Source organism: Bison bison, unplaced genomic scaffold, assembly GCF_000754665.1.
Source record: "Bison bison bison isolate TAMUID 2011002044 unplaced genomic scaffold, Bison_UMD1.0 scf7180017864324, whole genome shotgun sequence".
Taxonomy (NCBI): Eukaryota; Metazoa; Chordata; class Mammalia; order Artiodactyla; family Bovidae; genus Bison; species Bison bison.
Genome location: NW_011494896.1, coordinates 1417219 through 1428652, shown reverse-complemented (window position 1 = coordinate 1428652; position 11434 = coordinate 1417219). Strand labels below are relative to the sequence as shown.

Below are 11434 nucleotides of genomic sequence, written 5' to 3'. Positions count from 1 at the left end.
AGTTCCCTGACCATGGCTGCATTGGGAGTGCGGAGCCTTAACCACTGGACCACCAGGGAAGTCTCACGGTGACAATTTCTGAACGGAGGAATAACATATCCTTTTATTCTCTTCTTTCTGCTACTTGGTATCTGAATTTTTGTAATGAACTCATATTAATATAATATTGGGCTTCCCTGGTGGCTCAGATGGTAAAGCGTCTGCCTGCAATATAGGAGGCCAGAGTTCGATCCCTGGGTCAGGAAGATCCCCTGGAGAAGAAATGGCAACCCACTCCAGTATTCTTGCCTGGAGAATCCCATGGACAGAGGAACCAGGTGGGCTACAGTCCATGGGGCCACAAAGGGTCAGACATGACTGAGAGACTTCACTTTCTTTTCTTTCATATTAATATTACTGTCTGAAGTAAAAAAAAAAAAAAGAAAGAAAGAAAGGAAAAGAAAAGTCAACTGGGAGGCAATAAAATGTGACACCCAGTGGAAGCCACAAGGGCAGAAGAAAGGGCTGGTGGGAGGAGACCAGGCACAAGGAGCAGGGACAGCTCCCGAGACCTCTGGTGGGGGGACAGAGCCCTCCCCAAAGACGTGTCGTCCAGGCTACTGGCTCCTTTCAGACACCGGGATAAAGCCGGTCTACAGGTCGATGCTCACAAAAGCTCTTCTGCACCACAGTGCCTCATTCCCCACACAGAGAGCCCAGAAACCTACCTTCCTTCTTCTAGCTGCCAAATGTTTTTATCTGGTTCCTAGTTAGGTTTCAGCCGATTCTTTGCTGAAGCAACTTGGCTTCTTGTTTTCCTTGGGAACCAGACTCCTTTCAAATTGAAGCTGTAAAAAGGATGAAATCCATTCCCTGATTCTTCTCTATTCAGCCATTCAAACCCCGGGCAGATGGAGGCCCTGGGGGCCACACTCTCTCTGTGGCTGCGGCATCCAAGCTGGATGCTTTGCAGGAGGCACACAGGAAGGCGAAGGCTCAGGGTTTGTTTCTGCTGCTCTTTTCTTTCCTCCATTTTTTTCTCTATTCTATTTCCAAATTAGAGCTTTTGTCTTGAGGGAATGATTGTGGAAACAGGTCAGTCCTCCTCTCCGAGTGTCGCTGGAGGATTGTGGAGGCAGGCGGTCATGGTGGTCTAAACCTTAAGGGACTTGAATTCTCCTAAGTGCTCTGCATGTGTAACTAACATGTAACTAACATGTCACTAACATGTCACATGATTGTAGGTAAATCGTGTTATCTCTCCGCGCCTCAGTTTCTTCATCTGCAAAGTGTTTTTGAAGTGTTTCTAAAGTCCCTGCCCCCGGATCCGTTTTTGTTTAACTGAGGATCAACAGTGACATCTTGTGGTACCCCTTGGCTTGGGTTCCATTTTCCCAGCCCACAGCCCAGGACGCTCATCAGCAGAAAGCCAAGGCCCCTCCCCAGCCCACCCCCTCACAGACGAAGGTGTGTGCCTCTGGGGTGAAGCTTGAGACGATGCAAATGCAAGGGTTTCACCCCCAGGTACCTTATGGGGCTGACAGTGCAGCTCTAGAGAGCTAACCTGGCAGGAGGTGAGATTCAGTGGTTTTCAGGGCTCCTCCTAAGCGGCCTTATGGACTGTAGCCCACCCAGCTCCTCTGTCCATGGGATTTCCCAGGCAAGAATACTGGAGTGGATTGCCGTCCCCTTCTCCAGGGGATAATCCCAGCCCAGGAATCTAGTCTGCACTGCAGGAAGACTCTTTACCGTCTGAGCCACCAGTTAAGTTCAGTTCAGTTCAGTCACTCAGCTGTGTCCGACTCTTTGCGACCCCATGAATCACAGCACGCCAGGCCTTCCTGTCCCTTCTAACTACTCCCGGAGTTCACCCAGACTCACGTCCATCGAGTCAGTGATGCCATCCAGCCATCTCATCCTCTGTCATCCCCTTCTCCTCCTGCCCCCAATCCCTCCCAGCATCAGAGTCTTTTCCAATGAGTCAACTCTTCGCATGAGGTGGCCAAAGTACTGGAGTTTCAGCTTTAGCATCATTCCTTCCAAAGAAATCCCAGGGCTGATCTCCTTCAGAATGGACTGGTTGGATCTCCTTGCAGTCCAAGGGACTTTCAAGAGTCTTCTCCAATAACACAGTTCAAAAGCATCAGTTCTTCTGAGCCACCAGGGAAGCCTAATTCCTGAAATAACACAACTCCAAATTGCTCTGTGCTTCTGTTTTCCCATTCATGAAATAAAATTGCCACTCAAAACTGCCTTCAAATTGACAGTTTAGTCATTCTTTTACTTATACATCAGCCATTTAATTAGCTTCATCCTGGAGTCAAGTTCTGAGCAACTACCCGCGCTAATGATACAAACGAGAAGGCACAGTCCCTGCTTTTGTCCAAGTTTAAGAGAGACAGGAAGGCCCTCCACAACACACGGTAAGATACAGGCCTTAAGGCAAAGTGTACACGGAACGGCCCAGGGCCCTAAAACAGACATCTAACCGGCCCCAGGATAAATGTCAGACAGAAAACAGAACACTTCAATCTGGATCTCACAGAATGGGAAGGAATTTGCCAGAAGAGGAACTCCAGAAGAGGAAACACGGTGAAAGCGGACAGGTTCTATCTGAATATCAAAACCAAAACGTCCTGGATCCAACCACTTCCCCTTCTACATATCACTCAATTCCTTGGCTTCCTATTTTGGCCAGACTTTCCAAAAGAGAAAGGGCATTTCATGCCCTGGCCTCACCCCTGCATTTCCTAGTCAGCCCCACTCCACCCTGACTTAGCCCCACCCCTCAATGGCTAACCAAGGACACCATGATACCACATCCCAGGGACCCTTTCTATTGCTTCGATTGTCATCCTCTAGTTTGGCTCCCAGCTGCAGGTGCCACATGAGGCACCCTTCCCTTCCTGAAGCTCTCGCTCTCTCAGCTTCCATGAGACTCCCCACTCCTAGCTGGCCTCTAAGGTCTGCTTCTTCGTGAGCTCCTTTGTCAGCTCCTCCTATTCCACCCAACTTGAAATGTCAATATTTCTTAGTAACTAGACCTGGATTTCCTATCCTCTTTTTTTCGGTCAAGGGCTTCTCATTTATTCTCCTGGTTTTAAGTGTCATGTATCAGCTCCTAGATTTGTAAACCCAAATCTGAGTTCTGAAATCCAGACTTCTCAACTAGCAGGTGGTGGTGGTGGTGGTTTAGTTGGTAAGTTACGTCCGATTCTTTGCAACCCCATGGACCATAGCTCACCAGGCTCCTCTGTCCATGGGGTTTCCCAGGCAAGAATATTGGAATGGGTTGCCATTTCCTTCTCCAGGAGATCTTCCCGACCCAGGGATTGAACCAGTGTCTCTCACATTGCAGGTGGTCTCCTGCTTTGCAGGTGGATTCTTTTACCGCTGAGTCACCAGGATAGCCCAATAAGCAGGGTCCCGGCTTAAATGCTACCGGAAGATCAAGCGGCCTCCCCTGGCATTTTTCTTCCTTATGTCTACCTCCCCTCCCATCCCTCTGCACCATATATGCAGATCCAGCACCTAGAGGGTACTCAAAAAGTATTTGTTGAGTTAATGAAATATAAGTAAACAAAGCTATTTCAAAAGACAGAATAAATGTGGTATTGGGTTTTTTTTTTTAGTGCTTTAGTCAAACCAGTTCAAGTCCATGCAGGTGACTTTCACAGGGTATCCTATGCTCTGTGTTTCAGGATGTGATCCAATTTTGAATTGTTTTTTGATGCAAAGTATCACCCTTTCCCCCACAAGACACACACACTGTCTACATTCCTCTAGGGATATTTCCCCACAAAATCACACCTTCATTCTCCTTGATTATTCCAGGTTCACAGGCTTCTTAATCTGTGAACTTTATGGCCGTGGCTATTCTTCCAGGAACTACTGGAGCTACAGAGGCTTGTGTTCTAGTTTGGTGGATGTTCACGCTCTGGGTGCTTTTTATCAGCTCAGACAATTCCCAAATCAGCAGGAGCGGAAAGCAGAATGGTCCAGGCTATGGAAAATGAAAACTCCTCCAGGCTGGGCCCCTCACCACCTCAGGGAAGCTTTGGGAAACACGCTCAATTTAGAGAAACAAGGTAAACCCTCCTTGAGGTGAACTTGAGGTTGAGATGTGTTTCAAGTTGAGGTCTCTGACCTAATTGACCTTGAAAGCTTCTTCACAGCAAAGGAAACCATAAACAAAATGAAAAGACAGCTCACAGAACGGGAAAAAATAATTGCAAATGAAGCGACCAACAACGGATTAATTTCCAAAATATACAAATAGCTCATGCAGCTATATGTCAAAACAATAAATAACCCAAGCAAAAAAATGAACAGAAGGTCTACATAGACATTTCTCAAAAGAAGACACATAGATGGCCCCAAATCACATGAAAACATGCTCATCATCACTAGCTATCAGAGAAATGCAAATCAAAACTGCAGTGAAGTATCACCTCATACAGGTCAGATCGCCATCATCAAAAAATCTATAAACGATAAATGCTGAACAGGGTGTGGAAAAAAGGAACCCTCTTACATTGTTGGTGGGAATGTAAATTGGTATAGCCACTATGGGCAACAGCATGGAGATTCCTTTAAAAACGAAACATAGAGCTACCATATGATCCAGTAATCCCACTCCTCAGCATATATCCAGAGAAAATCATAATTAGAAAAGATACGTGCATCTCAGGGTCCGTTTAGCACTATCTACAATAACTAAGACATGAAAGCAGCCTAAGTGTTCATCAACAGAGGAATGGATAAAGCTGTATGTATATACAATGGAATATTACTTAGCCATAAAAAGAACAAAATAATGCCATTTGCAGCAACGTGGATGGACCTAAGGATTATCACACTAAGTGAATTGTCAGAGAAAGACAAATGCCATCGGATTTCATTCATATGTGGAATCTAATTTTTTAAATGATACAAATAAACTTATTTACAGAACAGAAACAGATTTAAAGATATTGAAAACAAATTTATGACTACCCAAGGGGAAACGTGGTAGAGGGGAGGGATAAATCAGGAACTTGGGATGAAGACACAGGCACTACTATATACAAAATAGGTAACCGACAAGGACCTGCTGCACAGCACAGGGAAATACACTCAATATTCTGTGATAACCTACATGAGAAAAGAATCCGAAAAAGACTGAGTGGAAGTTTATGTATAACTGAATCACTTTGCTGTACACTTGAAACCAACCCCACATTGTAAATCAACTATAACCCAATAAAATTTAAAAAACAACAATAAAAAGAAAAAAAAAAAAAACCTGAGGCCTCTGAGGCACAGAGCAGCTCCCAACAGCCAGGGAACTGAGTTGTTGGAATGCTGTCTTCCTCTCTTCCTTTGCAGCGAGAGCCTCAGGCAGTGGGAACTTTGGCCACCAGGGATGAGAAGGTATTAAAATCAACCTCTAGTCACTTTATTCAGGAAACTTTAGGAATGTTTCTTTATTTATTTTTGTTTTGTGTGCATGCACTGCCATATTTGTTTGTTTATTTTTATTTATTTATTTTTGGCTGCTCGGGGTCTTTGCTGCTGCGTGCAGCCTTGCTCTGGCTGTGGAGAGTGGGAACTGCTCGCTAGTTGAGTGCACAGGCTTCTCGTTGTGATGGGTTCTCTAGTTGCAGAGCATGGTCTCTAGGCGCGCAGATTTCAGTAGCTGCAGCACAGGGCACGAGACTGTGGCTCTCGGGCCCTAGAGCACGCAGGCTTCAGGAGCTGTGGTGTGGACTCAGCGGTTGGTCCCCGGGCTCTAGGGCGCAAGCTCAGTAGTCGTGGCACGTGGGCTTAGTTGTCCTGCAGCATGTAGAATCTTACTGGACCAGGGATCGAACCTATGTTCCTTGCATTGGCCAGCAGATTTTTATCTACTGCTCCACCAGGAATGTTTTTAAAAAGGCGAAAATCATCATGTCTAAGGAATGTTCATTCACCTTGCTCACATCTCCATAAGTGACACTGACCAAGTTAATCATGCCTGCTTTCTGTGACAGAGTCACAGCTCCACCTCTGATATGACTTGTGCATGAATTATTCAGGTTCTCTGAGCCTTTACTTTGTCTTCTATAAAATGGACACAATAAAGTCCCTATACAGTCACGCTGAGGAATAAATCAGACAATACCTGTTGAATGCAGAACACAATGCCTAGAACATAACAGCAGTTTGGAACAAATACTTTGCTATCCCCAGTACTGGAGTAGAGGAAAATGCCCTCGTGATCCAGATATTGTCCCTGGAGAATTTTCTTCTTGACTTGCTCAACCAAACATACAAATGCATAATCCAGCAGCCTAGATGGGGAGGGACTCCCAACCTTGGGTTATGATTTCTGGTTTCCAAGGCTGTCTGCTTCATCCTCTGCTGGGTTTCGTCACCTTCATATCCCTGCATCCAGAGAGTGCCTGGAACATAGAAGGTGCACAAAATGTTTACTGACTCACCTTGGACTAAATCTGTGCTGTCCCTGTGGTAGCCTCGAGCCACACGTGACTGTTATGCACTTGAAGTGTGACTAGTCTGTGTCAACTGTGCTCTAAGTGTAAAATACACACCAGATTGTGAAGATTCGGTACAACAAGTATAAATCATTTGCTTATACTTTTTTTGTTGATTACGTGAAAAATATATTGTCTTTGTTGTTCAGTTGCTAAGTCATGTCCGACTGTTTGCAACCCCATGAACTGCAGCCCACCACGCTTCCCTATCTTTCACTGTCTCCTGGAGTTTGCTCAAGTCAATGTCCATTCAGTCAGTGATGCTGTCTAACCACCTCATCCTCTGCTGCCCTCTTCTCCCTTACGCAGTGGACCACGTTTCATCAGAACTCTCCACTATGACCCATCCATCTTGGGTGGCCCTCCACGGCATGGCTCATTGCTTCATTGAGTTACTCAAGCTCCTTCACCACAACAAGGCTGTGATCCACGAAAGGGATGTTGTCTATATTGGATTAAGTAAAAAATGTTAATGTCACCTGTTTCCTTCTACTTTTTAAATGTGATTACTAAAAAAGCTTTTAAAACTACATGTATGGCTTATATATTGTATTTCTAGACAAAGCTGAACTAGATTACAGAGCACCAACTGGCTGAGAGATTGATAGATACAGCCCCGAATTCTCTCTCTGGGGTCCTTCATTTATAAATGATGCACAGCTCTGTCAGGGGCTTTTCAGTTCCAGAACTCTATGCTTTTACAAGCTTTAAGCTACAGTTTCTTAGGTATGAATACTTATTAAATTTCTACTATAGGCTTCCCTGGTAGCTCAGATGGTAAAGAATTTGCCTGCCATGCAGAGGCTCAGGTTCAATCCCTCCTGGGTCGGGAAGATCCCCTAGAGATGGAATAGGCTACCCACTCCAGTGTTCTTGCCTGGAGAATTCCATGGACAGACCATGGGGTCACAAAGATTCAGACACGACTGAGCAACTAACATACACACAGGCCGAACAGTTTTCCATGGATGTTTAACCTGTATACTAAATGGAAGAAGAAAGAATGATTCTCCTCATTCAACAAACGAAGAGAAAACCTGCATAGGTTAAGACCATTGGCTAAGGTGAGCTGACTGCTAGGTGGCAGAGTGAAGTTAGAATGTCCGCCCCTCTTCTCTGGTTCTTTGTAAGAATTTTCAACAGAAAATGTAATCCAAGTGTTGAGTGTGGGTGCTTTGGCTCAGTGGTCCCCTAAGATGTATTTCCTTGTTTGGAAGAACTGTACATCATCAGAATCAGTACAAAAATGGATACAAGAGGCTCCTCGGAGACTGGCGGGGTTTGGTAGATCCTCGACACCCAGTAGTTCCCAGATGGCTCAGCAACTAAAGACACCGCCTGTAATGCCGGAGATGTGGGTTCGATCCCTGGGTCGGGAAGATCCCCTGAGGAGGAAATGGCGACCCACTCCAGTATCCTTGCCTAAAATATCCCATGAACAGAGGAGCCTGGTGGGTCCCAGTTCATGGGGTTGCAAAGAGTCAGATGCAATTGAACGACTGAGCATGCAGGAGCACAGCAATGTGTGGGAAGGCTTTTCGTGAGAGAGGTCCGAGAGCCTCTGGAGGTTAATTGTTCACCAGCTTCAGAAGATCTGGCTGGGAGGGAGGCAGGGGGTGAAACATTGACCAGCATCTGATTTAGATGCAGGAATGCGTTAAGGAGGCACCTGAGACCGCTCCCACGGGCAAAATTCCTCTCCCTGTGAGAAGGGACAGGGAAAGGGAATGTGCTCAGGAGGGAAGCAAAGGGCCTCTGGCCTCACAGTGCCCTTGTTTTGCCAGCTCCGACAGCCATTCCCAGGGCCTGCTGGAGAGCGGGGGAAAGGCGAGGTCATGTTTGACTTTTCAACCTCCCAAAGTCAACTGAATTTTGGAGAGCTGGGACCAGGCAGGGAGGGGTAGGGAAAACAAAGATGCATAATTTAGATATTGTCCTTGCTTTGGGGCCAAACTGGAAAATTCAATGACTGGGCCTGGAGGCTCTTGGACTTCAAGTATTGGCTCCAGTTAGCCGGGTAATCCTGGGCAGTTTAGCTACTTTCTGAGTCTCCATTTACTCAACTGGAAAAGAAAAGTAATGAAGTCTACCTCCAAGTGTTGTTATAATAATCACATGAGCATGAGAAAGCTCCTGACTCCCAGTTCCATCAGGGATTAGCTGAAGAGTGGGAAAGACAATATCATTGCTTAAATTGGTTCCAAGGGCTCCCACAGCCTCTAGGGGGAAGGTTCAAACTCACATCCTCTTGTGAACTGACCCCACCTCATCTTCCAGCCTCCCTCTACCCTCAGCTTCCCACTTCTACTCCACCCTTAGCAGCTTCGGATCTGGGACTTGTTTAGAACCAACCTCTTGGGTACTGAGGTTCTTGGTGATTCCTTCCTTCGCAATTTCTGCAGCCTTTAAGTCACCCAGGGGAGTTTACCCCTCGAAGGTCCTCCCTTAGCCCAACCCAGCAAATTACCCATATCCTTTGCCAGGATTAAACCCTAGCCCTGTGGGGCCGCTCTTCATCACCACAGACATCATTTGACGAAGAGCACGTTGCATTTCTCTTAATTTGTCTTAAAAACACAAAACAAAAGTTTGCTGGCTGGCTGCCCGGTTTCTGTTATGTAGACCAAGGTTGAATTTTTCTTGGACTGGTTGGCGGGGCCGCTGGATGCTGAACTGAAAAGTGATTTACATTTTTCTCTTGACAGGAGATGACCCAAGTGGGACTTGCCCTGAAAAATAGCTGTTCGAAGCTTGTGTGTGTGTGTGTGTGCACATATGTATACATCCCCTGGTCTGGTCAGGCTGATAAGTTCTTCTCATTGTCTGATAGGCTTCAGAAGTAGACTTACGAAAAGGGGTTTGCAAGATCATAACCCTAATGAGTAACAAGGTTGCCACGGCAACGTCGTAAGCTTGATTCTGGACCCTGGGTTAAAAGGGAAGCATCATCAGGCAAGTAGCTCTTCCCATCAGAATGGAGGTTCTCCTGACTCTTCTTGGGAAGATATTACAGTAATACTCACCTACCGTTCACTGAGCTCTGACTCTCCATAAGGGTACATTTAGTTCTTATAGCAGCCACATAAATTTTTCTTTATGGTTGAGAAAACTCAGACTCACGGAAGTAGTGACTTTTGTAGGAGCTGGAGCCTGAATTGCTACCCAAGTATGTCTCCCAGTCTCCCCAGCCTGTGACAGACATATCTTCAGCAATGCTTTCAGAGCAAATAGACTACTTTGGGAAGCTGTCTGACCTTCAAGTAGAAATGGGTTTGTTCTGTGTTCTGTTCAAACTGGAAATGAGTTGACTGACAGGCTCATCCCCATCCCTTCTTCCATTGGGGAAAACACACACACACACACACACATATATATATATATAGAGAGAGAGAGAGAGAGAGTCCATCTCATTAGGTGCCCTATATTCCTTTCCTTCTTTCTTCCTTCCTTCCTTTCACTTTTTTCAGAATGAGTTTCTATGTACCTTCAAAAAATCCTATCGGAATTTTTATTTGAATTAAATTCTACAGATAATTTTTTGTTACCTTTCATTTAATTGTAAGTTTACATAATTTAATTTTTCTGATATCTTAATTTTGTTTTAATTTTTATCTTGTATTGGAGTATGGTTGATTAACAGCGTTGTGTTAGTTTCAGGTATGTAGCAAAATTTTTCAATTATACACGTGTGTGTCAGTTGCTCGGACATGTCCACCTCTTTTCAACCCCATGGACTGTAGCCCACCAGGCTCCTCTGTACCATGGGACTCTCCAGGCAAGAATAGTGGAGTGGGTTGCCATACTCCCCACAGGGGATCTCCCCGACCTGGGGATCAGACCCAGGTCCTCCACTTTGTAAACAGACTCTTTACCATCTGAGGAACCACTTCTTTTCCCATTCAGGTTATTACAGAATATTGAGCAGAGTTTCCCTGTGCTACACAGTAGGTCCTTGTTGGTAATCTCATTTCTTTATTTAAAACTCACAAAAATTGTGTGACTTAGAGCGTAAAGGATGTTGGGCACCAGAATAGGTCCCACATGGGAAAATTTAAATAAAGGTGGACACATCATTTTAAGTGTCATGTATCAGAGAAAACTTGAGACCAAGAAGTGTGACTGGGTTTCAGAAGAGATGAGAAGCGGAAGCTGGGAAGTTAGAGCTCAGAAAGGGGACTCCCTCTCCAAGGAGCACCATCTCAGGCCCTGCACCTCCATGTTGGGGTGACCCTCCTTGTGTCCAAGCAAAAGAACCCCCTTTCAGGTTACACTCAGTCTTTGATGAATTTGAGAAAAGTACCAGGAATTCACCAATCAGCCACTCTTTCTTCTTTAGAGGCCCTCAGAAAGCCCCCCGCTTCCCTTTCTCCATCTGCGTGGAGTGACCTCTAACCACTCAGGACTGCTTACAAAGTCCGTCCCGTTATAGGGCTCAGCACTGCCAGGCTGAGCCAAGTTCATCAGAAAAGGCTGATGCGTTTCTCTTCCTAGGCTGTAACCTCACAGGAGCCTGGAGGCAACAGTCCACAGGTCACAAAGAGACGCAACTGAGCGACTGAGCACAGCACTCCCCACCCCCCACCCCACCACACACACACACTGGGTCCTATGCCCAAATTCTTTGGAGATTCTGAAGGACCTCACTTGGGCCAATCCACCCTGGGCCCAACCATCTCTCCCAGGGACCTGGAGTCACAAGGTACCAACAGGGAGGGGAGTCACTGGAAGCAGACAACTGAGGACCAGCAGAAGCCTCGAGGTTTCTGTTGTCATCTCCTTCCTCCCGGCAGGAAGGTGCTCCTAGGAGACCTGACCTTTACCCCCATGCTCGTCACTGAATGGAGTGATGGGGGCCGGGAAGCCGGCCCTGAGCTGGGTGCTCTCCAGTTGGCATTCAGCAGGGTCCTCCTCATCCAGCTCCGGTCCAGTCGTGTCTGAGT

General features: G+C 46.1%; 1 long non-coding RNA gene across 1 annotated transcript in view; it reads right to left on the bottom strand.

Moving 5' to 3' along the window:
- Nucleotides 1–5311: 5311 nt before the first annotated feature.
- The window catches only part of LOC104998134, a 21239-nt gene continuing 15116 nt past the window's right edge, over nt 5312–11434 (bottom strand). Inside the window, exon 3 of the long non-coding RNA XR_826417.1 lies at nt 5312–6401. This is a non-coding gene — a long non-coding RNA (uncharacterized LOC104998134). The remainder of the gene's footprint in view (nt 6402–11434) is intronic.